The following is a 25,632-nucleotide window of genomic DNA, read 5'->3' as shown; positions in this document are numbered from 1 at the left end:
CTTCAGATGTTGTCTGGTTTTACGTGTAAAGCACTTTTAGTGGATTTTTAGGGCTTTTTAGAAGGGAGGGCTCCGTAGAAGTGTATGTGGATTTTGAAGAGATATGTAATTTAAAACACTTAGGCAAATTGCAGAAGATCGTTTATGTTTTCCAAGCTGCTGAAGTACAAGATAGTACTGAAATTCTTGTTTTATTTAAATAGAGGCTTAAACAGTGATTTCTGCCCCACAGCATCCGAAGGTCTTAAATCTGCTGCAAAAATTTGCATATATAAAAATGGGTTTGCATTCTTTCTGCTGCTGGGTCCGACGAGGGACGGATGGGGAAGTGTTCTCACCGAGCCATCCTTCCTGGGGAGAAAGGAAAAATCCCTAAAACCGCCACCCAAACGTACGGCGCCCGGTGCGGGTCGGGGCTGGGAGGGCTCCCGCGCTGCCGGAGCGCTGCCGAGCGGAGCGCGCGCCGCCGCCGCCGCCGGGCTCCTGCGCGGGCTCGGGCTGCCGCTCCCCTCCCCCTCCCCGTAGCGGGCAGACCCGCCGTTTCGGCCGGCGTTGGGACCTAATGCTCCTGCCCCAGAAACATGGCATCGGGAGCTAACGCCAGCTAGGCGTGCGAGGTGGTGCCGGCTTGAAAATTGGACCTATCGTGTCCAGTGGTCTCGAAGTGAGGCGACCCTTCTTTGCTTAGCGGGTCTAGCGGGTGATGATATGCGGGGCAGATATTTAGGAATGCACGCTTGCAAGCTTGCAAACGTAAGGTGCTGGGTACTGCAGATGTTCTCTACACCTTTGCTGTGCATTCTTTATAAAACAAGTGTTGATCTGCACGCTAGTAAATGTAGGTAAAAAGCTGTGTTTTCTCGCTTTTTTTCCAGTCTTCTATGTTACTAAAAAATTAAATTCAAGTTATTTTTGCATCTCCCTCCAGAACCAAGCAGAAAATTAAAGGGGAATAGCTGAAGCTTGCTTTCTGAGAACAGGCCCCTCCTCCTGCATTGTAAGAGTGTGATGTAATGCGCCTTTCAGTAAGGTTAAGTGAAGAAAATTCTCCATGGTGGTATACATTATTCTTCACCCCTTCCTGATAGGCCTTGTACTACGATATTTTTCTTTTTGTAGCTGGGTATTTAAGCAGCAGATTATTATGTGAATAATCATGTGAATGTACTTTCCCATTGCAGTGTATGTGTGCATTGGTTATGGTTAGCAGGTCAACTTTGTAAACTGACAGGATGGGTTATATTTTGTATTTCTTTGTGGCTTTACAGCTATACAGTTAAACACAAATGGAGGAGACAGATTTGGATACCTTTACTGAAAATACATCTGACTGTCCTCATGATAATCTTGTAGTAGTATATATCAGGGCTTTTCCCAGCCCCCCCGCTGGCTTCCTGCTCCACTGGCTCGCAAATATTTGAAATAATTCTGCAGTATATTGTTTCTCGTGGAAATTAAAGGTGTGATTTTTATTTTAAGTTAGAGCAAGCTAATAAAAACTCCACACAAATTTGATACAGTGTATCATGCTGATAATTTTGGTCTTAAAAAGTTTAATAGTAATGTATAACCCAGGTCATACCTGAAATAATATGTTCTCCCTGTTTAGGGTTAATGACCTTACCAGATTCCATCCTGGTGTTATTGGCATGTATATGTGTGAGAAATACTGTAAAAATGTTCTGTGTCTTTGACCTGATGCAGCCTGATGGCTTTTGATATTCAAAACCTTCTTGGGCTTACTGGAGATTCTGATGTAGCCAGAATATGTTCAATATACCTGTTGATTGACAATCTTAATTAGACATTAGAACTGTTTTCAAATGCAATATGAAGTAGTAGTTTTCTCAGATTTGGCATTTACTGGACCTAAACCTCAATTTGTAGTTTACATGGTAATTGCTGTACCATAGGATTGTTGAACTGAGGAAGTAATGAAAACCTAAATTTTGTTAGAGTTGGCATTATTGCAGGTTGTACCCTTCCCAGAATCTGCACTTGAGAAAAACAGTCACCTTTCCTGTGTATTTTTTGCCTTCATGCATTACAGTCGCTTACTTCCAAATGATGTAAATGTTAGTATAGCTTGATTGTTGGGAAGATTGAATACAGGATATTTTATAATAACTGCAACTGCTCATAGCTGTAGATGCTGTTCTGGACAGACAAAAAGCAGCTGTTGAGCAGAATAGAAATTATTCCAGTATAGAGTCTGTCAAAGATTTAAGTAGTTTTGTGAGACACTACACTGTGGATAGGAAGGACCAATTATCAAATCTGGTGTGTTGAGGACTCTGCAGCTTGTGAAATGGTAGAATTTTAAATGTGCGGGTCTGGGCAGTTGTCAGTGCTGTTTGCATTCAGTATGTTCCTGCAGTATGAAGGGAACAAAATACTTCAAAATGTTTTGAGACTTGACTAGAGCTGCAGTTCCTATCTGAAGCTTGCAGAAGTGTTAGGGTGGTGGAGCCTTTTTTGCTTCATTCAGTTTAGAGTGATGACACTGGGTTCGGAAGCTTTATTTGATTTTTCTGTTTGCATTTGTATGTCGATTGTTATTGGTATCTACAGGAATCGGTCTCTTTCCAAAGCAGACTGTTTTAGTAAGTTGAAAACTACAGTGAAGTCTGTAGTCAGCAGAGCCCCTGGAGTTTTTTGCACTACATCTAAGAGATTCTTGAGAAATAATTGACAAGAAAAGCCTTATTACTATTGAGCTTTGCTATACAGGAGTCTGTAGTTTTAATGGGAGAAAAATTCAGGGAAAACAAGTGTCTGAAAAATCAGTATGCTTACTTTCAGTGGCTTTTTATAAGCCTCTTTCTCTCCTGCTGGGGAGGGGAAAAAAAAAAAAAGAAACTTCATAAGATCATGCAGTCTTTGCTGGCTGGATGCAGCTAAGCCTAACCTTTTGAAACTGTTGTCCCTTACTTATTAGTAGGTGGCTGAGTAGAGGAGAAAGCATCGAAATCTATAAATGAAAAAAGATCTATAGAATTCGTGTATTAATGGAAGGGAATTTTTATCTGTACATTTCTTAGTAACCCTGCAAAAAATTGTGGCTTGCACCTCGAAGCAGAATTCTGTAATTCTGGTCATTATGGATCTAATTTCCTTTTGGTGACCAGGATGGAAGGCAAGAAGCTTAGTTTACAGTTTATTTTGAACAATATTTGTTGGAATCTGCACATTTTATAATCTTTTCAGCTGGCAGTTGTTTTATAACTGAAAAGTTTGAGGTTTTTTTTGCTTTAATTCATTAAGAAGAAACCTACCTCCTTTCTAAAAGCTGTTTCAGCTTGTTAAGTATAGGTTTGCTATTTAAACAGCTCAAAACTTGAGGAAGGAAAATAAGATACATACAGTGGTTAGCTCTAAAAAGCTATACTTTGTGCCCTGTCAAGAGGATCAGGTGTGGGTATCTGGGTTTTAGTTTTGTGACCTTCCTGAAAGTCTTGTAAAGGGTGGTATGTAGTGTCAGGGCAAAAAAAGAGATGTTTTTACTCAGAAGAATCCTGCTGAGGAAGGTGTTTAGATTTTAAGTGGCTAAACTTAAAAATATTTAGCTATAATTATTACTGCAGAATTAATTCAATAAACAGATATAAAACTCTGTTTAGGTGAATGCAAAGATTTACTGCTTCTCAAAGCAAGACAAGTTCAGTATTTATTTCAAGGAACAGCAGTTTTAGTTTTTAATGTAACACTGGTATTTAGTCGGTGTGATTATATATGCCAGTTTCAAGTATTGGTCAAACAAGTTATCTAAAGCTGGGTGTCAAGATAACACTTTCTGGCCATTTCATTGTTGAGGGCAAATGTTGACGCATCATAGAGATGAAAAATACATGTACTGAAAATACTTCTGTTTTGTTGTAGTGATGGTACCATGATTGTTGGAAGAGGGTACAAGAGGAACGGTGCCTTTCTGTATTTGTGGTGAATTCCAGCTCCAGACCTGAACATTTAGCACTTTTCACTGCTTAAATAATTTTTCTCCTTTGTACATAGGCTTCCAACCAAAGAAGACAACAGGGTTTTTTTTTTTCTTTTTTGTAGATACAGAGCGTATATTTTTGGGAGGAGCATGAATGTATGCTGGTATTTTTTGTACATATTGCTATAACACAGTTTTGAAAGGAGCTCCTAAGCCTTTTTATGGATGTTGTAATTTTAAAGGTTATTTTCCTGTCATATACAGTATGCTGGCATTACAGTTTAGGGCTGAAATGCTCTTGTGCTACTAGAATTACACATTTATAATAATTTTTGTAAAGTCTTAACTTAGAACTGGTTGATGTGATATTTGGGTATTATACTATGGGCAAATTGAAAGACAAACCTTGATCCTCTTCCAAAATACTGTAGTTCCAGGACTAATTTTTGTTAGCTTTTTTTAGTCATGTGGAAAACATAAGGTACAAACCCTGGAGTTTTTTCAGGTACCTAAGAGAAGATAGATTAATAAAACAGGAGATTATCTTAAAAGGCAGAACAAATCAAACCAAGGGTTAAAGAGCATGAAAAAATACATGCTGATACACCTGGAGAGAAACTACTGAGGGGAGTCTTGTTAAAAACCACAGGCAGTAATTACGCATAAGAGCTGAGTACTGTTCCTCTCAGTACCACAATTTGTGTCTGAAGTTAAAGGGATCCTTGTGTATGTTAGGAAGGGAAAATTATCTACAAGTACTATGATACTGGTAGTTGGAAAAATTTATGTTGAATTTGGACTTTCAGAAGTGAAATGTAGCCTTGGAATTTATTACAACAAAACCAAAACAAAGCTTAAAGATACAACTGTGTTTCATTTCATGCCAGCAGGGGAGTGCTGCTCTTTTTAGGATGGTACTTGTGAGGCCTTGACTCAGAGCATTTTGAACAGTAGGGAAGGACAACAAATGTTGAGGTAGTTCAAATAAGAGCAGCAAAATATAATAGAGGGAGGTGATCTGGCAAAGAAGAAACACTTCAGCTTTTTTGTATTCAAAATATTTCAATTTTGTATTCAATAGTATTTCAGCTATTTTGTAGATACATACGTTCTCTGCAAATGAATAAGCATTGTTTGATTTGTGTCAGAAGAGCATTATTTTGATACTGAGCTCCATTGTAGCTGAGTGTGCTTTGAACAGGATGGTTACTTCAGCAACTAAAAAGCAAAAAGGCATGAGTATTTTTCAATGAGGGTGGCCATTCTCTTTAAATCCTTAAGAATATACCAAACCCCACCATGCAAGCTTAAATTATGAAATAAGGGGAGGGTGCTCATCTTTCCCAGTGTTTTCAGTAGATGCAGAGTTTGGGCTTCCTGAAGTACAGATCTGGGTCTAACAGCTGAACCCAAGAACTGATTTGAACTTGAACAGAATGTCTTAATTTCTGAATCAAGAGAACGAGTATTTTTTAGAAAAATGAAACAGTGGAACAATTACTCCTAATATTCTCAGCTTTTGGTTTGTTGGGGTTTTTTTCCCCTTCCTTAAGCATGGCATTTGTTAAACAGCACAATCATAAGCTGTCCATCTGATTTCATAGTGGCTCTTGAGTACAGCCTGTGCGCACATGAAAAACTTCAGCTGCAGTGAGACTGCAGGAATTTATTTTTTTTAAGCATGTACGCACCATAGCTGTTGCAGATTTTGAACTTTTGGGGCTAGTTGACCTATATCAAAACAGGAAAGGTTACATACATATTCTGTAAATGCCACTTAACCATTAATTAGAGTTGAGCTCAATTGTCCCGTTTTACATGTGCTCTGTGGCAAATATACACAAATGTGTTGTCATCATGGTTCAGTCTTCATTTGTGAACTTGGTTATGCCTGAACCATTCAGTTCTCCAGGACACCATGTTCTTGTTATTTAAACCTTCCTTAAAATAAGTGCTCCACGTTCTTCCACTTTTTTTCCCTGGTTTAAATTTTACTGTGTGTAGTAGAAGACATTGCAACTTTAATATTAGAGTCCTAATGTAGCAGCATGCATGTTTTTGTTGCAGGTTCTGTATTAGCATTTATATTTTTAATTGTATATAATTTCAGTTGAGCAATCATGCTAGATTCAGGGTCTGATTTAAAACACATGGTTTTAATTCAGTGTTGATATTCTAGACTTGTCTGCAAAACAGCTTTCTTTGGCAAGAGCATGACTACTACTGAGAACTTCATCAACTGAAGTGAGACTGATACACTCCGATACGTCACTTTGCCAGCTAAATATACAGCATGTCTATGCTCGGCCTTTCCTGAACAATTTATAGGGAGGATAATTCTTTCACAACATACAAGTGGATTTTGGTATTTCAATGCTTGGAAATTCTAATCTGGCAATGCTTGCTGAATTTTTTCCAGGCTATTTTACTGGAGAGAGTTTGAAGGCAATAAAAATGAAAATGGATGTCTTCTGTATGCAGGGCAGGAGAGGGTGGAAGGAACTGAAACTTAGCTAACATCCTTTCCTGTTTTATTCATTTGTGCATCAAAAACTGGTGGTCCTGCAAAACAGAAAAAAGCAATTAGATCGTGATCTCCATGTGAATTTTTCAAAATGTATTCTTCTGTAGTCTAGTTAAGACTACAAAAATAAACCTATTATATTCTGTTAGGCTTTACTTGGGTACTGTTAGTGTTATTACCCCACTATTTTATTCAAGGGAGCTTCTATGTTAAATACTAAAAAATAAATTAAAAAAATACAATTATTTAAAACTGATTTTAAATGTAGTACATGGAAATAGAGGATATCCTGTTTAGGTTTTACGTTTGTCATTCTGTACCTGGCTCTGTTTTTCTTTGTGGGTGTCATTACAGGTTCACGTGCACTGGTTGGAATCTAAATGTTGGCTAGGTTCAAATTGCCTGTAAAAAAATCTTGGTCAAACTGAAGTAAAACCCCAAAAGCTTTTTTTTAACCTAGTGTAAAAGAAGGCTCCAGCTGATGCTACAGAAGTCAGTTACAGCAATGTTAATGGGGATTTTAAATTAAATAGTTTTGCATTAGAGTCAAATAAATTTTCTGTTCCTTTGCAGGTAATGTTCAGGTTATCTGTTTGACACATCTCAACCAGACCAAACAATGCTGAGAGAGAAAGTGGACAAGGCATTAGGGTTATTTTTGTTTTATTTTGTCTTTACCTGTGTCCTGTAATTCAATTTGGAGCAGATCTAGATTACCCGGGTAGGAATGCTTGCTAACCAATATGATGGCCTTGCTGTAGTATTCACAACTGCTTCGTCTGACGGAAACATGCTGATGGTAGTGTGATGTAGGAAACTAGAAATGTAATCTCATCTGGGTAAAGATGTAATCTTCCTAATAAGTTGTTTAGATGTACTACTACATGATGGTATTTCTCTAGCTTTCTAGGGTTTAATCAGCAAATAGATTTTGAAAAATGCTGAATTACAGTGGAAAGTTTTAGTAAATTACTTGGGATGGGAGAAAACCTTAAGTCTTGCATGCAGGCAGTTTTTCAGTATGTTGAACCAGTTTAGTCGTCCTTGTGCAAAAGCTATCTGAATTTGCATTTAACCACCACCTTTGCGTGGTAGCTATTCTGGAATGCCTGTTTCAGATTAAGTCCCTGAGTGATTTGCTTTTATCACAAAATAACACATTATTCTGAATTAATTTAATCTGCTGTATAGTTAATTGGGAGAGACGGTTTTGCTTTGTTTACTACTTTCTACAAATAATTCCTATGTCCTGCTACAGAAAAACTGTTGGAAGTGTGTTCTTAGCAGATTTTAGGTGAAACAAGATGAAAAAGGCAGAAGAAGGTGGAGGCTAAACTTTGAGAATTTAGGATTTATTACACTGACAGCTCAATGTACCATAAAGCTATGGTTAGGCCAAGAATAACTAAACGGGTTGATTTTTGGAAAGTGGGCCTGTCTTGATAAAGTTTTGGGGACAGGTTTTCTTCCCTGGCTTGATTTAAAGGCAGCATATACTGTTGTAAAGGTGAACTGTATTTGCATGATTGGATCACTGCAGTTAGGAAAAGTTGAGGTTAGCTAGTGTCGGCCTCCATTACATTCTTCTTCAGTCTAGATATTGTGAAGTGAAACTCTTCTACAATAGACTTGGAAGTATATGGTCAGCTTACGTTAACACAACTTCCCTTGATCTTTTTCTGAAGAAAATTTAAATGAGGTTTCAGTTAGTGTTAGGTAACTTGGTTAAGCTTAAGTCCTCTTTCCCCTTCACATTTCTAGGCCATTTTTCTATTGTTAAAAGTAATATTCTAAAATATTAGTTGTAATGTTGTAGCTTGAGCATTGGATGCCCTATGCATTTAATGTTAAGCTGTTAAAAACTTAATCACTGGCTCAGTGGGGTAACAAAACCAAGGTTGTAGGTTGTTCTGCCTTGTAAGTTTAATTATAGCAGATAACTTGATGATTTCACTTTTTCATCCTGTTTTTTAACAAACTTTGAAATAATTATCTATTCCAACTTAACTGCATCTTTTGATCTTTGTGTATCATATATATATGCATATATGTAGTATGCGCATGTTGGCAGTCAATGCAGTTAAAAACCATCATGTATCAGCTGACATGTGGAGACTTCTTAGCGCGCCTTAAGCATTACAGCAGTAGTAAAAATTGCTCTCAAAGTCAATTCAAGTTTTTTATTTGGGAAGAGCCTGCACAAACAAAGCAAGTGTCACTCTGTAAGGTAAGTGTACAGATTGAAGAGGAGCCACAGAGAAATTCAGAGGCTCTCTGAAGGCCACACAGAAAGTAAATGGCAGAGCCAGACTTGAACTCAGAAGTTCCTGGCTTCTGGCCTGGGGCTGAAGCCAGTCATAGACAGCTGTATTGAATTTACAGCTGTATTGAATTGTGAACAAAATGATGCTTTTCTTTTTCCTTTATGGCTTTACGGGAACAAAGCCGATTTAACTAAAATTATAATGTGGGTAAAAAGATGGAATTGGGTATTTCACCTTTCTCAGTTTCAAATGCTGAGAGTTCTCTTCTGTGTTAAAACTTCCATTCAGCAGTTGTGGATTTCCACTTACCAAGGAGTATGGTTAATGTAGCTGGGTCATAAATTCTAGCAAATTCTAGTGCAGTCAGAGTCTTGAGGTCAGGCTGAGGGCTTTTGTTGAGGGTAGAGGAATTTGGGGCTTAAGAACTGCTCTGCATGAAGCTGCTCTGCCTACTACCTGAAGAAACAGTGATGTTATTTAAAAAAAAAACACCCTGAAAAGTACATAATTTTCTTTGATGTTTTAAAATAAAGTGAAAACCTAGTTCAGAGGCAATCTTCCTGAAGTAACTGTTCATTAAACAGAAATTCACGTTTTATATTTAACACTTGTCAAGTTTTTTATGAGGCTTTAAACATTGTTATCCTTCAGTGCAGTATGAAAGAAGAGAGGGAACCTGCTGTAGGTTTGCTGACTGGTATTTTCTTCCTGAAGTAAAAACTTAACTTTGAGTAGCTTTTGTTGAGTGTGTGGACAATTTTGGTTTTTTGAGGAATTCCATTTGGGAAGAGGTTTTGATCTAAAATATTGTCATAGAGTGAGCATCACCATTATGAGTTAATTTTCTGTATTGTCAAAAATCTGGCAGGGATTAATAAATCCATTTTCACAGTAAAAGGGACTTCCTTTACCAGGGAAAATGTCATTAGTTCCAAGCTGTAGCAGCAAAGAAGGGTTTGGGTTTTTTTCCACAGGTACATTTGCTTTATCTGTGTACCATTTCTTGCTAACTGAGGCCCTATGCAAGTGTGTAGTAAGGTTATTTTCCTAAATTACTAACATGGAATGTAGCTAGAGAAAACAAACTAAAAACCCAAAACAAATAAACAAAAAACACCTCAGTGTTTTGCCAGGAAGTAATTTTCATTTTGTCTGTTAAAAAAAAGTTAAATAGCTCCAAAAAGAAATACCGGTATTGAAAACTTAACAATAAAATATTTCACTTCTGAGGGGTTGAAGCACTTAAGCCCTCCTTTCTCTTTTCTCCCTGACTCTGCAACAGTGCCCCAGTGTCTCCTGGTGTGTGCAGTGTGACTGTATTTCACTATTTGGAACAAATCATTACTGAGTGGTGTGCACTTTGAGGCTGCATCTAAAAATTTCATTGGTAGTTAACAAAAATCAGAATAATTAATTTGAGCATTACAGTGATCTACTTTTATATTTTTTTATATTTTTTTTTTATGCACCCTGCTGACCGAGACAGATGAAAAATGCTTTCTGACTTTCCGTTTCAGTTTCAGCTGTTTGTTTACAAGTCCCTATTCCCTTGGGTTGTGGCTTCAGGAGAGACTTAAACTGGATGTTTGTCAACTTTGTTGCACAGGCCTGGACCTCTTTATAGAGATTGACATTGTTGTGGCAGTTCTTGCTTTATTCACCTATTACAGCTGGTAATATGTTGTAATTAAATTGCGAAGAACTAATTGTATAGTTCTTAGCAGCAGGTCTTCCAGAAACACTGTAACCATATAGTGATGAGTGGCTGAGTTCAGAGTTGCTACCCAGTCACCACCCGAAACAGCACTATGGACTAGATTCTTGTGACAGCGAGTGGGAGACAGGCTGAACTTGTTTAATTCTGAGCTGTGTTGCCCCTGATTTAAGTTGGTAGAGGCAGCTGCAGTGGCAGAATAAAGTTCATCTTTCCTCTCTTTAAAACAGCATGTTAGTTAAGAGCAAGCTTATCAAAGGCCAGTTTAACTAAGGATTTGTTTCCAGTAGTGTCCAATGTATTTGTTTTTTTTCCCCCCGATACTCTTTGTAAAGAGCATAATGAAAGAGTTGGTGACTCTTAGTACGCTTCCCCATTTAAGTCAGCCACATGTAAATTGTACTTACTACCGTAAGTCCAGCTGGCACTTCCAGCATAGCGGATGATTTTGATTAAAGCTGAAGGTCTGGTCCTTCACCTGAAATTTGGAATTTTAAATGCTTATGTGAGTGATTGAATTCTGCATCATTTTTACTATAAGGTCATGCTAATCTTTTTGCTAGGTAGCATTGATCATTTTTTCAATGCATTGGCTTCATAGTAAAATAGATACTTTGCGCTGACGGTATGCATGGAAGCATCAATAAGCTGACAAATTAGATTTGAGGTTGTAGTGTTTAAAGGGCTTTTCTTTCAGCAGGAAATAGTCTCCCACATCAGCTTACACATTTTAACCTTCAACTTTATATAGCAGCAAAGAGTTGACCTGTCTTTATGCAGAGCTACCTTTCTTAAAGAGGATAGAGGAGGAGGTTTAACTGAATAGATCACAAATGCCGATATTTGTGGAACAGTGAATATGTCACATTCTTGTCGTGTATTATACACTGGTTTTGCATAGTGTCTAAAAAATGAAACTGCTGTGTTCCACACATTTACAGAATTGATCTGTGGTAGATAAGGAAGAGGTAGCTGTTAATTAAAGACAGGAGGATCTGTTTTCAGATCTACTGTCCGCAGAGGTAAAAATTATTTTTTGTCACTGGAAATGGGAAGAACGTATGTGACTCTATATGCTGCATGCTTTAAATTGTTTTGATGTAGCTATTCCTCTGTTAGGACTGAAGTTGAAAAAAAGTACATGTTGTTAGCTACCCAGAAGTAAAAAAGTCTGTTTCTCATTGAAATTTACAATCTCTGTAAGTTTTCTGCATTTCTTTGTGTCTTATGACATCATTGTTGAACAGGAGAAGTAAATGGTTTTCATTAAAAATAAGCTGTTACTCTTCCATAATGCAGGAAGGCAAAAATTTCCTAAAAGCAGCAAACATTATTTGGGTTGAGAATTTAACAAGACAAACTAACTTAATCTTGGAACTGTAGAAATGTGTTAAATGGTAAATTTCAGTTATATCACAATGATTTCCACCTCAGTTTTTCCCTTGCCACTTAAATTTTTTATTCTCTGTTTACCATTGTGGTGGTGCTTTTTGTAACCTCTTAGGTGGCAGTGCAGCAGTTTCGCCATTTTGGTTTCTTCTCTGGATTACCTAGTTTTATTTATTTGTTTTACTCTTCCATAGCAGAAAAAGTGGTGCATGTCTGGAAGATTAACCATAGCCATTTTATATGTGGTTTGCAACTTCCTGTCATCTTAGAATTTTTGTATGTTGAAGCAACTTTCTGATGTGAATTTACATGTGAAAGAATGAAAGCTTTTTGGAATAAAGATATCATAGAGCTGACTTAGTTTATGAGAGAAATTTTTGCTTTGATGGTAATGTATATTAATTTAAAAATATATCCTTATTGCTTCTTGGGTATGAGTGGACACTAGATTTTTCAAGTGAAACATATATCCAGTCCTCAGATTGATTATTTACTACTTTAAAAAAACTCTATGTTATCTTAAGCTACCGTATTAAAAAGCAAGAGATACTTAAATGGGATTGGAGTTAGAAATTGATCTGGTGCTGTATTTGTGAATGACATAAGCAGCAAGTGAAATTAATCACTTAATCTGTAAACTGTCATTCCTGGAAAGAGACAAGGAATGATAACCCTCAATCAGGATTTCAAAACTCTTGTCTTCTTCACTCAGTACAAATAGAAAAATTTCTCAGATGAGTGGCTGCCGAGATTGGGCAGACAAAATTCCACAAAAGTAGCAGCATAGTTAAAAGAAATTCTTTCCCTGGTGGGAGACTATCCTTAGTTTAGACAAATGCCTGAGGACAGAGTGAACACTTTTCACATAAACTTTCTAATGTCTTTGTTTAAGAAGTAAGGAAATGATTGTTTACTTAGCAATTAGTAAGAGTTTCGTGTCTAGACTAGGTGGTTTAATCTATGCTTTATTTCCAGAAGGCATGAAATAAAGTTAACTTTTTAAAAATGCAGCTAGGGAATGGTGCACAGCATCAGGACTGTAAAAATGGATGAATCAAAAATAGCTTATCAGATTATTGAATGTGAGAGGTGGCAGTCGTCTCTGTGTATTAATGGACAGTTTCTTAGAGGTTCTTTTGTTTCTGCCTCATAACTACTGTGGCTAGTTAATTTTAAATAGATTGTTAAACAGGTATGATCGTATGGCCTGCAGTATGCTGTTTTCCATGCTTTTCCATTCCTTCTGGAATGAAGAAGAGAGATTTTTACTTTTTTTTTTTAAGTTACTGCTATATGGGTGTCTCAGGTCACCTGCACAGATTACAGGTAAGATTCACTACTGTGTTTAGCAAAGGCTTATGTTTTCCCGCTTAAATCAGGAAGACATGCAATTTAGGGTGACAGTACTGTATTGTAACACAGTGGCTGCTACTTGTGATGGTTTTGTTCCATGGTTCTAGTAAATTCCTGCTTAAGTTCTTACTGTATCTCTAGTGTTAACCGTGGTGTTAACCTGATTATACCCAGAGTGGTCTCTCTTTAAAAATGTGCTTATCATTTGGCAGTTGCAGTTTTCTGTGACCCTACAAAGCTCTTGACTGAACTTCTAATATCCTTCCTGATAATGCTTCCTATGGAGAACTGACAGCTGTCTCTTTCATCTTTCCAAGCATAGCTTGCCAAAACCAAAGTTAAAAATATTAAAAACTCGACAGCACCACCACCACTACCCCCAATAAAAACCCCAACAAAATCCCCACCCCACAAACAAAAAGAAGTAATAAGATGTTTACTTAGAAATTCTGGGGTTTCTCCATCTTTCCAGTTAATGGAAGCAAGTAATTAAAAACATGAGGAGAAATGATGCAGCAAACTTTCAAATAGTGAGGCACATTTACACTTTTGTACAAACATTACGTGCCAATTCATTGTGCTTGGAGACATTAATAAAAGGGGGCGAAGTTTTTTTCTTTGCTATATGTGGAAACTAATTTTTACTAGCTTTCTGAAGTACATTATACATGTTTTCCTCGGAGATTCCTAAAACGGAAGGAATTTTCCTTGACACGTATGCAGTCATACCATAAATCATAGACCTGTGATATAATGTACTTAAAAATTTAATGCTGGCCTTTGAAATTTTTAAGAATTTGCCCTTCACAAAGAAAGAAGGGTGCACAGCTAATGTCAAATCAAGCGTTCTGCAAGTAATTGTTCCTCAAAAACAGCAGCAGTTTCAAGTCTTTGAAACTTAGGAAAGTGTATAGCAATGCAACTTCTACTCACTATTATGTCTTGGTTGTTCGTGTTCCCCCCACTGTTTTTGACAGTATCTTGGGCAAATAGAAAACCACTGGGTTCCAGAGAACGTTGGTATGGTACTGTTAATTCAGGACAGTGATCATCATCCTGTATGAATGAAGGATTCACAGTTGCAGACAGGAAAAAATAATGTTGTAGGTAATTAAGAGTGCAAGTGGTGTTTATAGACACTGCATGCCTCGATGAGGGTATTTGGCCATTTTGAGGTCTTTGTCATTCCAAGAAAACTATTACCTGATCAAAATGATATCCTCAAAACTGAATTGACTGTATGAGGAGACAAGTTTGGAGAGGCTTTGAATTTTTTGGCTGCTTAAGTAGCTGCATGAGGAAGGATTATTAGTTTCTTGTAGTTCAAAACAAGTCACGTCTTGCTCTTGTATTATGTTGTTGTTTTCATTTTTCCTGTTTCCTACACGCAGTTTCTTTAAAATTCTCTGGTTTTCATTCTATGTGCCAATGAATAATTTCAGCTTACATCTTAATTAGTCACAAGTTGTGACATGGAATATTGAGTTGAGATGTTTTGAATAATAATTCATTGATCTCACTTTTGAATGAAAAATGACTAATGAAAAGGATGGACAGCTGGCTGCAGTAAGAAGGGTGAGAATCATGCATCTGGCAAACACGCACCTCTGTACCAGGCTCTGCAAAGGCTCAGTGTGTTCAACAGATTTGAAGGTTCCCTAAGAGTCAAACGCAGTTGTTTTTCAGTGCCCTGAGGTCTTCCTGTTTTAAAAGTAGAATCCTAGCCTAGCATATCTCTCTCCTGTGAGCAAACTGCACTAGGATAGAGTTCAGTTTTCTTTATTGATTGAGAACACATCAAATTCCATAGTAAAACCCACACCTTTCTTTTATTCACTTATATTTTATGCCTGTGAGTCTCATGTTTCGGCCTTCAGAATGTAACGATGCAGCAAGGAGAGGACTTAATGCACTTCTGATTTACTTATTTCTTAAGCAAGGTCTGCAGGCTCTCATCATCGTTGAAGCCTGGATGAGACCTGATTCCTGCCTATCTGCCTTAACAGCAGGTGCAAGGCACAGAGCAGTAGGGCATGGTCTGTTAATAAAATCAGTCACTTTTAATGCCATGTATACATCTTACAAATACCACTCCCTCACATGAATGGTGGTGTGCATCTGATTCTAAAAGCTGTTTTAAGGAGACAGCTTATCTAATTTATCAAGATAATTTTTATCACCATTTAAATCTTCACACAGAAGTAGGTAGGGAGGAGGTTTATGTTAGTTTATATATTGTAAAGAGTATGTCTTAAAATGCATGCCAAAGTTGATGTGTGACAGGACAGTCTGTTTAATACCCTTAAAGTGCTAAATGTATTTAAGCTTTTTTGTTCTGAAACACCTGGCTTAAAATTTTGCATTGCTGTTCCACTAGATTTTAGGTTATCATCATCATCATGTAATTACCCTGTAAGCAACACATATTGAATAGTAGCCTTATAAAATAGGGTGGTTTAGTGATACAGTATTTGCTGTATCTCTGTATTACTGGTATGGCAGGTCCTAACTTCACTGTTGTCTGCAGTGGAATTTTGATGACCTTCAGTACAACCATGATCTGTAACAGTATAGTTCTGATTCCTTTCTTAGTATACATATGGTCCTCCGTGGCTCACAGTGTCTCTTAAAAATGTGAGAATATGCTGCAACACAATTACACATTTTGCATGGGATATCCATGTCTACATAATACTAGATAAAAGCTAGGAATGAGCAGCTTTGTGTATATAGTAAAACTCTGTTGAGAACTAAGTGCACTGAAAAAATGTTTTTGACTTATCATTAGAACCAAAGCATGAACTTGGAAATACTGTGGTGTAGCAGAAGGATGACGTATCTGTGCTTTTCTAGTTTTGGAGAGTTACTTGCCTGATGGTTGTGTCTGTATTAGATCAGTTTGTCTGGAGACCATACACTACTGCTGCTGTTGATGTAAAGGTTCTGTGGCTGCAGACTTAACAGGTTGCTCCCTCTTTGGTTCCAAGTACGTTTGGAAACATCTCGGCACTATTTGATCTTGAACTTGGTCTTACTTCTAAGTGGCAATGAATTGATTAGGATCTTCAAGATCGTTGTGTTGAAGGCTGGGTGACTAGTTAACCCAGAACTCAGCAACTTTGGGGCTGTTGATTTCCAAAGAATTAACTGGGAGTGGGGGGTGGAACACCATTTATTGAAGCCTACCTGTTAAATCTCATCTGTCCTCTATTGAAGACGTAATGCTTGAATGATAACATAAACTATGTTAACTAGCTGTTGTCCCATGTAAGAGGGAAGAACAATTGCTTCATGTGATGAAAGCTGTATATCAGATACTGAATTGTGCTCTGGTTTTGTGCTGTAAGAAAACCTGAGATAAAATTATAATAGCGATACATACCTTCATCACCCAGAGTAAGTTGCTACAGCCAGATTACGACCTTTGAAAGGGTAAAACAAACACAAAAAACCTGATTAGATCCAGGCCTTCATTACATAGAAGAAAAACATACAATGTAATTTTTAAAAAAATAAAAAAAAAAACCAAAAAAACCCCACAAAACAAAACCCCGTTTTTTATTTGGTGAACTCTGTGTCAGCCTTCACTGAATCTGTTATTTTGGTGGGAAATAAAACTGTGCTTGAGCTGGTTAAAAAAAAACCTAACAAAACCCCCAAAAAGCTGCTAGGCTTGAAATATGAATTACACAATTTTTCATTTAATTTCTTTATCAACATTGTAACAACAATGTCCTCTTTTCTAACACAGGGTTCACTGTAAAGTGAATCTGTAAATGTTTTTAGTGCAACTTGATTTTGTCTTATGTAGAAAACAGTAGTCTTTCTCCAAAGCAAAAGTAATTTTTGCTGTTGTATTAACATCAGATTCTCAAACTGAACTTAAAAGGGAAATTTTGCAGGAGTTCAGTGCTTGTCACCTTTGGGGTCTTTTTGTTAGGTTAACAGGCATTTAAGTTAAAAAAAAAAATGTATTTGAACTTCTATCATTAAAGTCTGCAAATATGGCAGCACATAGAAGCAGATCAGCTTTGGTATGTTTTAGCATGGTTGGCTTTCACACTAGAACTGAGTGTTACAGTGTCTTATAGTTGTGGTCATTGGAAAGAGTAAATAACTGTAAAGGAGTAATGTTTGTAGCAGTCAAGTGTGAACATGTTATATTAAGTTGTAAAATCACTGAAGTTGATGACTACAGTAGAGTTTGCTGAAAACAATCATTTTGGACTTGTAAAGGTTACTTTTTTTTGAGAATGGATATTTAATTCTTCAAAGAAATTGGTGTTTTGATTCCTTAATTACTGGAGTACGTGACTGTTAACAAGCAACTTGCTTTCATTTGTGGGATCTGAATTCGTATTTGAATTGTGTCCCAGCTTGATATTACTTGTTAATTTTGTAAAAGTACCAAAGAATATCACACTCATATCTGTCTTCTCTGAAGAAAGTTACTAGACGACAAAACCAGAATTTTAATAAAAATCTCATGAGAACTGTTTTCTGTCTTTGGAGGAAGCCAAACTTGGTGTCTTCATGAGAATGCTGCCTGAAATTTAGTGCAATCTTTGCAGGACTGAGTGTGACCTAAACTTTATATTAATGTATTAGCGATCAAGGGCTGTTCACATCACATTTGGAGTATTAATTCTGTCCTTGTTTCTAATGGAGTGCTCCTTAATAGCAAGAGCCATTTATTCTCCATACTGCTGACTTGTCCTATGACTGAACATAGGTTATTTATTGCATGGGTTTACTCATGTGCAGAATTAAGTTGTACATACTTCTTAGTGTTGTTGCAATGCTTAATTAATATTTATAAAGGCCTTTGACATGCTGTGATGAAAGGAGCTGTGCAAATGTTCAGTACTGGTATTATTTTATTAGTGAAAATACAGGAGGAGTCAGAAGGATACCAGTTTTTAATTCAGAGTGAGCAATGGAGTCATTCTGTAACCTTCTGTAACCTTGAGCAGGTCATGTAGTCTCTTGTTTTGTAACATACCCTGGGAAAGCTCTGTGTTGCTCAGCACGTGTTATTAAATGTTATGCTGCCCTCCCCCAAGACAATTCTAAGGAGGAGGGGCTGGGGGGAAGGGAGGAAAGAAAAATAAAAGTATACAACTCTACTGAGCTGCTAAACATGCTAAATACATGCTGGTATTTCTTAAGGAAATACTATCATTAGAAGTAGGGGAGGGTGAGAAGGTAATGGATGTAACAGTTGCATTTTAGAGTCAGCATGAGACCTTGAACATGTGTTATCTAGACACAGACCAGAACAAATTTTGCCTGTTGCAGATCGCTTTCTCGTTCAAATTCAGTATATACTGTGCTTAACTGCAACTTCACTGTGAAGTGTCTGTGTAATCTTTATTGCATTCTAAGAACTCAATCACTAATCCATGGTATTTAGCTGGTATACAAGTCTTACTTAGACTGAGTACTATCTGTATTTGAGCTTTGTGATTGCCAAGATTGATAATCAGCTCTTATAGCATCTAGTATTTGGCTATTGCATAACAATATCTGTATCAATCTCTTGTGTGGTTTTTCCCTCATCTGACAGAGGAAGGTTATGATTATATACTGTCATTAAAATTACAAGATACTGATGAACTTTTGAAAAGTATGTATCTTAAGACTTAGTATGTATATAAGACTTAACCAGCTAACCATCTGTCTAATTACATAAGGTGCGGTAGTGTTTAATGAAGGCAACTTGCCATGCTTCATGCATGCAAATACAGGGTTTCAGTTTTTTGTTTCATACAAGATGCTACATCTGCATTTTACCCATTGCGCAAAATGCATAAATATGGTTTAAAACAAGGAGCTTCAAAACTTACTTAAAGTACTTTAGGAAGGAACCAACTTGCCCAGTGAAGTGTGAGGTGTAGCTGAATTGCAAGTGCTGGTTTGTGCATGTGTCTTATGGTGAATTCAAATTGAAAGCACCTGGGGTTTTGTCCTGCTTTATTACAGTCTTGTTGTGTAGCTTGTTCCCGGGGGCTTTTTATTTGCTGTTAGTCCTGCTTCAGCTCTCAGCTCAGCTGGCATAAGGACGAAGAGGCATAGTATTTGTCTCTGCCGAGGATAAACAATGGTTTGTACTCTTCAAGAACAGCAACTGGGGGTGGTGGTGCAGGATTCTTCATATAATCCTACTTACAAGCCTTAATTTATGGAGCATGTTTAGTATAAATGGAATATCAAGAATTTACTGCCCAACTCCAGCTGAGTATGCTGAACAGTACACAGATAGGTTTTTTTGAAGAGACAGTAATTTGGCAAGATTTATAAAGCATTTCACAGACCTTGCTAAATATGTTAGTTACTTCTGCCTATTAGACTTCCTGATGTGGATCATGACAGTCCTGAAACTTTGTAGCTGCTTATTTGCAGGAAGGAGCTGAATGAATTTTCTTACCTGTTAAAAATAAATATTGCCTCAGGCAATAACTGGATTAGAAAATGCAAACCTTAAATACCTTTGCCAAAAAAATGTGAGCAAGCTGTAAGAGTGGGGTTTTTTTAAATGCATTAGAAGTTCAAGAAACCTTAATTTACTGGTTCTTCCAGCTTGGCCTACAACAGATGAATAATAAATTTGTGTGGAAAACAGTGTTCTTAACTTCCCACTGATAAAATTAAATACATTCTTGCTTTAGTATTTTGATTTAGTGTAATTAAAATAATGACTTGCAGTTTGATAAATGTTATTTTCATTACTACAGTGCCCTGAAGCACTGTATATGGAAAATTTTACAGTATTATACAGATCTGGAGGTATGTAATGTGCTTGTCAGGCTATTAATTAACTTGTATAAAGTGTTTTGGGTTTTACAGCAAGTGAATTTAGAGTGTTTCTTTGGAAATGGAATAAAAGTAAACATCAGATCACTTACAAAATGAAGTATATATTTTGATGCTGTGAGGGTATCCTTATAATATCCCTAGGCAGATAGAATTCCAAGCACCTCATCATTCAGTAGAAACTGCTTAAAAGAAGCTTCTTTCTGTCTGGGTTTGGTTTGTTGTTTTGTTTTTTGGTAATTTAACTGTCACTAGACAGAAACTGCTTCACTTAAATATATATTTCAGGTTTTTTCTTGATCCCTCCTGAAGTGCCACACCATGACAGTTGAGAAACCCCCCAGTATTTTAAAGTGTGTTCAACTACAGCAATAACACTGTAATGTGATGTTACCTAATGTTTTCGTTATTTCCACCTTTCCCTAAAATTCTGTCCTGTATGTCCAGATAGTTTGGATCTTTTACGAGGCTGGCTTTTAGGTCTCATTTTTTAATGAATGAGAAAAAATGTCAATTATAATCCAAGAAATACTGAAATGTATTTTAAATGTAACTACAAAGGTTCTGTATGAACCAGTTTCTTACTGTCTATGTGGCCTGTGCTGGTGCCACAGATGTTCTAGGAAATGTTCTAGGAGAATGTTTCATTTAATTAAACTAAAAGTATATTATACTTTTTCAGTATTCTTTCTGAAATGTCACATTCTGACATTAAAACAAATGTCGTAATTGTTGTATGTACTGTGGCACAGTTACCATAGCAAATAGATTAGTTTCTTGGGACTTTTTTTAGTATTAAAAAAAATAAATATCTATTCTTGGCATTTAAGAGAGAAGCTTGTAATCTAATAAGGTACAGAGCCGCTTTTGTTAAAATTTGGTTTACACCGTAGTCAGGAGTTAACATTTGCTTTTTAACTGCAGTCAGAAGATTAACAGTAAACAGGTGTTTTTTCTAGCACTTCTCATACATACCTGCAAGAATGCATTACTAAGGTGGCACCAATGCTCAGCAGCTTCACTTGTGTCACAATTTGTAACCAGTTCAAAGCCCCAGTGCAGCATTGGTAAAGCTGCCGGTAGAGCTTTGAGCTTGACTTGCAGAGTCAATATGGGCTGCAAAATGCCGTGCTGTACCGATATAGACACCTGAAGAGGAGGGTAGCTCATTTAGGGGTTTCTGCTGCAGTTCTTCTGCAGAAGACATATCTGTAATTAGTTCCCTGCTCACTGAACCACTAAGCACAGAAATGCTTATTCATTCTACTCTTAAGGTAACACATTTTTTTTTAAAAAAGGATTCCAGAGCTGGATTGCCAGAGTCACTGATACAGAGCTGGGTATGGTCAGCGATGCACAGTCCCTGGCAGCTGGACAGTATGGTGCCCCATGGGAGTCAACGATGGGGCTGATAATGTTTGACATCTGTATTAATGACCTGGTTAATGGATGGAATGTACCATCAGCACATTTGCAGGTGATCCTAAACTGAGCTCAGTGGTTGATACCTCTGGATGGTAAGACTGCTGTTCAGGAACCACTCAGTAGGCTGAAGAAAACGATCTGACAGAAACCTCTTGAAAGTCAACAAAGGTAAATGGAAAATACTACACCTAGGGCAAAATAACCCAGTGCTGTAGCATAGGTCAGGCATTCTCTGGCTAGAAAGTAGCTCTGCAGAGAAAACACCTGAAGGTCCTAACAAAGAAAAAGTAGAATGTGAGTCAGCAGTGTGTCCTCGATGGTAAGAAACCAACTGTGTGCTGGGTTGTATTAGCAAGGTCAAGAGAAGTGATTCTTTTCTATTCAACACTTAGAAGCGCACCTGACATACTGTGTCCAGTTTTGGCTTTCATACAGGAAGGACACTGGCATACTAAATGGTCACTAAGACGATTAGTGTTCTGGAGCACATCTTGCACAAGGAGAGGCTTAGAGAACTGGATTTGTTCAGCCTTAGAGATAGAAGGCTAAGGGAGAAATAGTACTGCTGTCTTCAGCGGCCTATGAGGAGGGTATAGAGAGCCAGACTTTTCCTGGAGGTGGTGCACAGTGATAAAATAAGAGACAGTGAACACAAGTTGCAGAAGAGAAATTCTAATTAGGTACTGGGGGAGGTAAATGTAATGGATATAGTAAAAATAAAAAGAGGTGGAGGGGGCGGGTAAGCATTTAAGCTCTCCACAGTGGTGGTAGTGTCCCTGTCTCCCTATCCTTGGAGATACAACCTTCTTGGTGATGGTTCTGCTTTGACTGTGAGGTTAGACCAAACTACAGGTGACTTCCAGAGGTCCCTTCAATCAGAATTATTTGTGAATTATTGGATGGTGAGACCAGTAAGGGTATCATGTATCTAGCACAGAAAGCATCACTTAGTTCCAAAAGATGAATTGGTTTAAAAAGTAATTTTAAAAAGACAAACCAGAAAGGACTGTTTAGGGGAAAATGTTCTGTGTAACTTTTCTTCTGTTAGTTTTCAAATGACAGATTTTTTTTCACCTGACATGCAAACCATTTGAGATTATAAAACCAGTAGAGTTTACATCTTTTAATCTTTTACTACAAAGCAAGACTGGCAAATACTTCTGTATTCTGCACTTGCAGACTAATAAGCAATCCCTTATCCCACACCTGGCATTTTTCTCGGGCAGCCTGCATTCATTTCAGATCCTTGTTATATGGCGAAGTAGGACTTGCAAGTATTTCTGTATGCACACTGAAGCAGGTGAAGTGTTCTTACTCGGTGGTGAAAAGAAGTCTCACATGCAAAGGAGAATTCAGCAGTAGCTCTCTCAGAGCGATCACCTGTCCAAGGCTTTGATATTCCCCCGCCCACACACCCATAGTTGCAGAAATGAAAGGACTTCGCTTAATGGAAGATACAGAGAAATGTTTTTACAGGTAGTCTGTCCTCTTACCTGCTGAAATTTCGGCTTTAGCAAGAATTAGGTTTGAAAGAGCACAGATTACCCGGGTAGATAATTTGTAGTGGAATAGAGATCTCAACTGTACATCTTGAGGATTGCCAGCTCTTCCCTTGACAAAAAAAATTACTTGTTTCTCTCTAACCCTGCAGCAGAGACAGTTTCTTTTTTGAGATTTTATTATGGTAGCCGTTATCCATTTACTGATGAATATTGTTTGTTACTTGTTCATTTCTGTGTATTTTCTGTGGCTTGCAGAACCACGAAGGTATTTTTCTTGGCAAACAGTTGCAGATAATGGAGATTTCCACATGTGTGAATAGGTTATTTAGAGGAAAATAAGGTGACTTGGTAGTCACATAAAACCTTGAAGTCCTGAGTAGAACTGTGTCTTTCTGAATGAATGTTCTGATATGATAAATTACTTATCATATTAATTACAGGCAGATTTCTAACTTAGTGTTTTGCCATTCTTGGCCTGGTTTTGCTGCGTTTCACAATTGTCCAAACACACTTTATCTCTGTCTTTGATATGCATCAGTGCACATGCTATGAATTAAGAATTACTGATCTGAGCTCTGAAGCATTTGAAGACTGAGGTAGGGGAGAAGGCTTGCTCAGTTCTAGAACTTTGGCTATAGCTACCCATTTCCTTAAAATTTTTCCTTTTCATCAGCTGTGGCTTACATTTGGAAACTTTAGATTGTACGTGGAAGTAATTCTTTCAATGTAGACAAGTGATACAGCTGTAAAGAGTAATTATAGTATGGAATACTAAATTTGAGTTCTGTTTTTAGACTATCCATGTTTTTTTTACTAACAGGAAACTCATAAAACTGAAATTGATTCCCTGCCCCCAAACCATTTGCTGAAGTGTTGAGAACAAACCTCCTTATGTATATTAGTTGTATGGTAGGGCTTACACTGCCCAGTTCTTTGAAGTAAACAGCCCTTCATGGTCAGAGTTGTTTTCTTTCTGTTACGTAAATCATTGTGTATGTGCGTTTATATATGTACACAGTCCAAAAAGAATTAATCTTGTTCTATTAGCAAGTCTAAAAGCAGTCTCTAAAGAGTCTTTCTTTAGAAAAGTGTACTTTTAGTGAACTCAGTATACCAGTGTTTTAAAGTTGGTTATTTTCTGCAGCAGCTTCAAATTACTGATGTTTTGCTGTGATAAAGCATATCAGTTGTTGCAGATACGCTATTTAAAGTAAGCAAACTTCTTGCTGTGACGCTGTTTTGGTTTTCAGCCAAAGAGAAGAAAACAGCTTACTCCAACTCCTTGATAAGCAATAATCTTTTGCATTTTGAAAACACTACAGAGCATTTCTAAAAACATACTTTATAAAGTAGTCTTATTTAATACAGGTAAAATGTATATTTTCTGTATAAAATCCATAGCTTGCTAGGGATGGTGATGGTGATACACTTACTGTCTGTCTTGTTATACTATGTACTTGTGTTATAAATATCAAAGTTTTCATACTCTATTGAAAGGCTGAGTTCTGATACCTTGATTTCACTTGAATTCAAAAAGTGTGGGACAATCATACTTTTATGAACTGGTTGATTTTAAACTGTGTAGTTTATTCCCTTGGATGTTGCAGTAGTTCAGTGATGCTGTAAACTTAAGTCTTATTTCATGCAAACAAGTAACTTTTCTTCTTGAAATCTTTATACTTTGAATCTTCAAGAGTGCTACTCTGAAGGATCAGGTTTTTTCCTTATAAGCATCAGAATTCATTTGGCCTACAATAACATCATCATCCATTTTTGTCAGTTCAACCTAAAGACCGACTTTCTAAAGGCCATCTCCTATCTAACCAGCTTTTGTATGGTTTATGTCTATCTAGTTTATGCATGCAAGCATTGCTTAACAAGAAAGGTTGTTTTGTTGTGCATCTTCACATGTTTAAATAAAATTAATAATCCCCTTTTGAATCTTTCGATCAGCAAGATCATAACTCTTTATGTGGCTTAGTCTAGTGGAAGTAATTTTACCTTCAGGAATTTAGGGTCTGTCAACCCCTGGGATTTATCCCATGCTGTGTTACATCTTGCTTCTGTTTTGGTGTTCTGTTTGAATATGCTGAAGCACACTTTTGGGTTTGGACATGCCACACTCATGCTGTTGAAACAATGGAGCATGTCTGTTAAGTGAGATACATTGAATGAAAGTAGAAGTAAAACTAAGTATTTCTACACTCCAGTAGCAGTGCATTTAATTTTGGTTCATGTCTAGTCTCTGACATCCAGCTTCCTGATAAGATTTAAAAGCTTTCATCCACCTTGATCATTTGAAGCAGTCAGCTGCCAGTGTTAGCTGTAGCAAGAAAGCCTTGTAGCTCAAGGTGCAAGAACTCATTTGGGAGCTTGTAGTATGCTTTTTCTTCATTGCTCATGACCCTTAGTTCTAATCAGCTTGTGCTTTTTAATGTATTTTTTTATATGAATACTCTAATGCTAGAGGATTGTACCAATAAAGCCCCTTTAGGAGAATTGTCACAGAGCAGAGTATAGGGTAAAGGACTAAATACAGTTCAGAGGAAACAGTCTCCTTAATATATTAGAACAATGTAGGAGTCTGTTTCAAAAGGAAATACACTCACTTTTACTCGTAGATCTTCCTGTAATACAATTTAGAGAATTTTAACTGGGTGCTCTGTGGAGAGGTGTTGTGATACAATAAGGTGCAGTTTCATTCAGTTGCA

At 37.2% G+C, this 25,632-nt stretch overlaps 1 protein-coding gene and 1 long non-coding RNA gene across 18 annotated transcripts in view; one reads left to right on the top strand and one right to left on the bottom strand.

Moving 5' to 3' along the window:
- TNRC6B (trinucleotide repeat containing adaptor 6B) overlaps nucleotides 1-25,632 on the top strand; it is a 141,490-nt gene that overhangs the window by 62,939 nt on the left and 52,919 nt on the right. The window contains exon 2 of one of the 14 annotated variants that reach the window (XM_037389280.1): nucleotides 929-997. The exons of the other annotated variants lie outside the window; for them this stretch is intronic. The gene's annotated coding sequence lies outside the window, so the exon portion shown is untranslated. The remainder of the gene's footprint in view (nucleotides 1-928; nucleotides 998-25,632) is intronic. 14 annotated transcript variants of the gene reach the window in all.
- LOC119148742 lies at nucleotides 5,479-21,584 on the bottom strand. 4 transcript variants are annotated; one of them, XR_005104476.1, is made up of 7 exons: nucleotides 20,970-21,584; nucleotides 16,564-16,603; nucleotides 14,115-14,237; nucleotides 10,847-10,917; nucleotides 9,035-9,181; nucleotides 6,782-6,863; nucleotides 5,479-6,499 (listed from the first exon to the last, which is right to left on the bottom strand). It is a non-coding gene; the product is annotated as an uncharacterized LOC119148742 (long non-coding RNA). The 4 variants fall into 4 exon arrangements; XR_005104478.1 differs by lacking the exon at nucleotides 6,782-6,863; XR_005104475.1 differs by lacking the exons at nucleotides 5,479-6,499; nucleotides 6,782-6,863 and having other exon boundaries at nucleotides 8,628-9,181.

This window comes from Falco rusticolus, chromosome 5, assembly GCF_015220075.1.
Source record: "Falco rusticolus isolate bFalRus1 chromosome 5, bFalRus1.pri, whole genome shotgun sequence".
In the NCBI taxonomy this organism is placed as follows: Eukaryota; Metazoa; Chordata; class Aves; order Falconiformes; family Falconidae; genus Falco; species Falco rusticolus.
The sequence above is the reverse complement of the archived record's forward strand: the minus strand, read 5'-3'. Positions and strand labels throughout refer to the sequence as shown.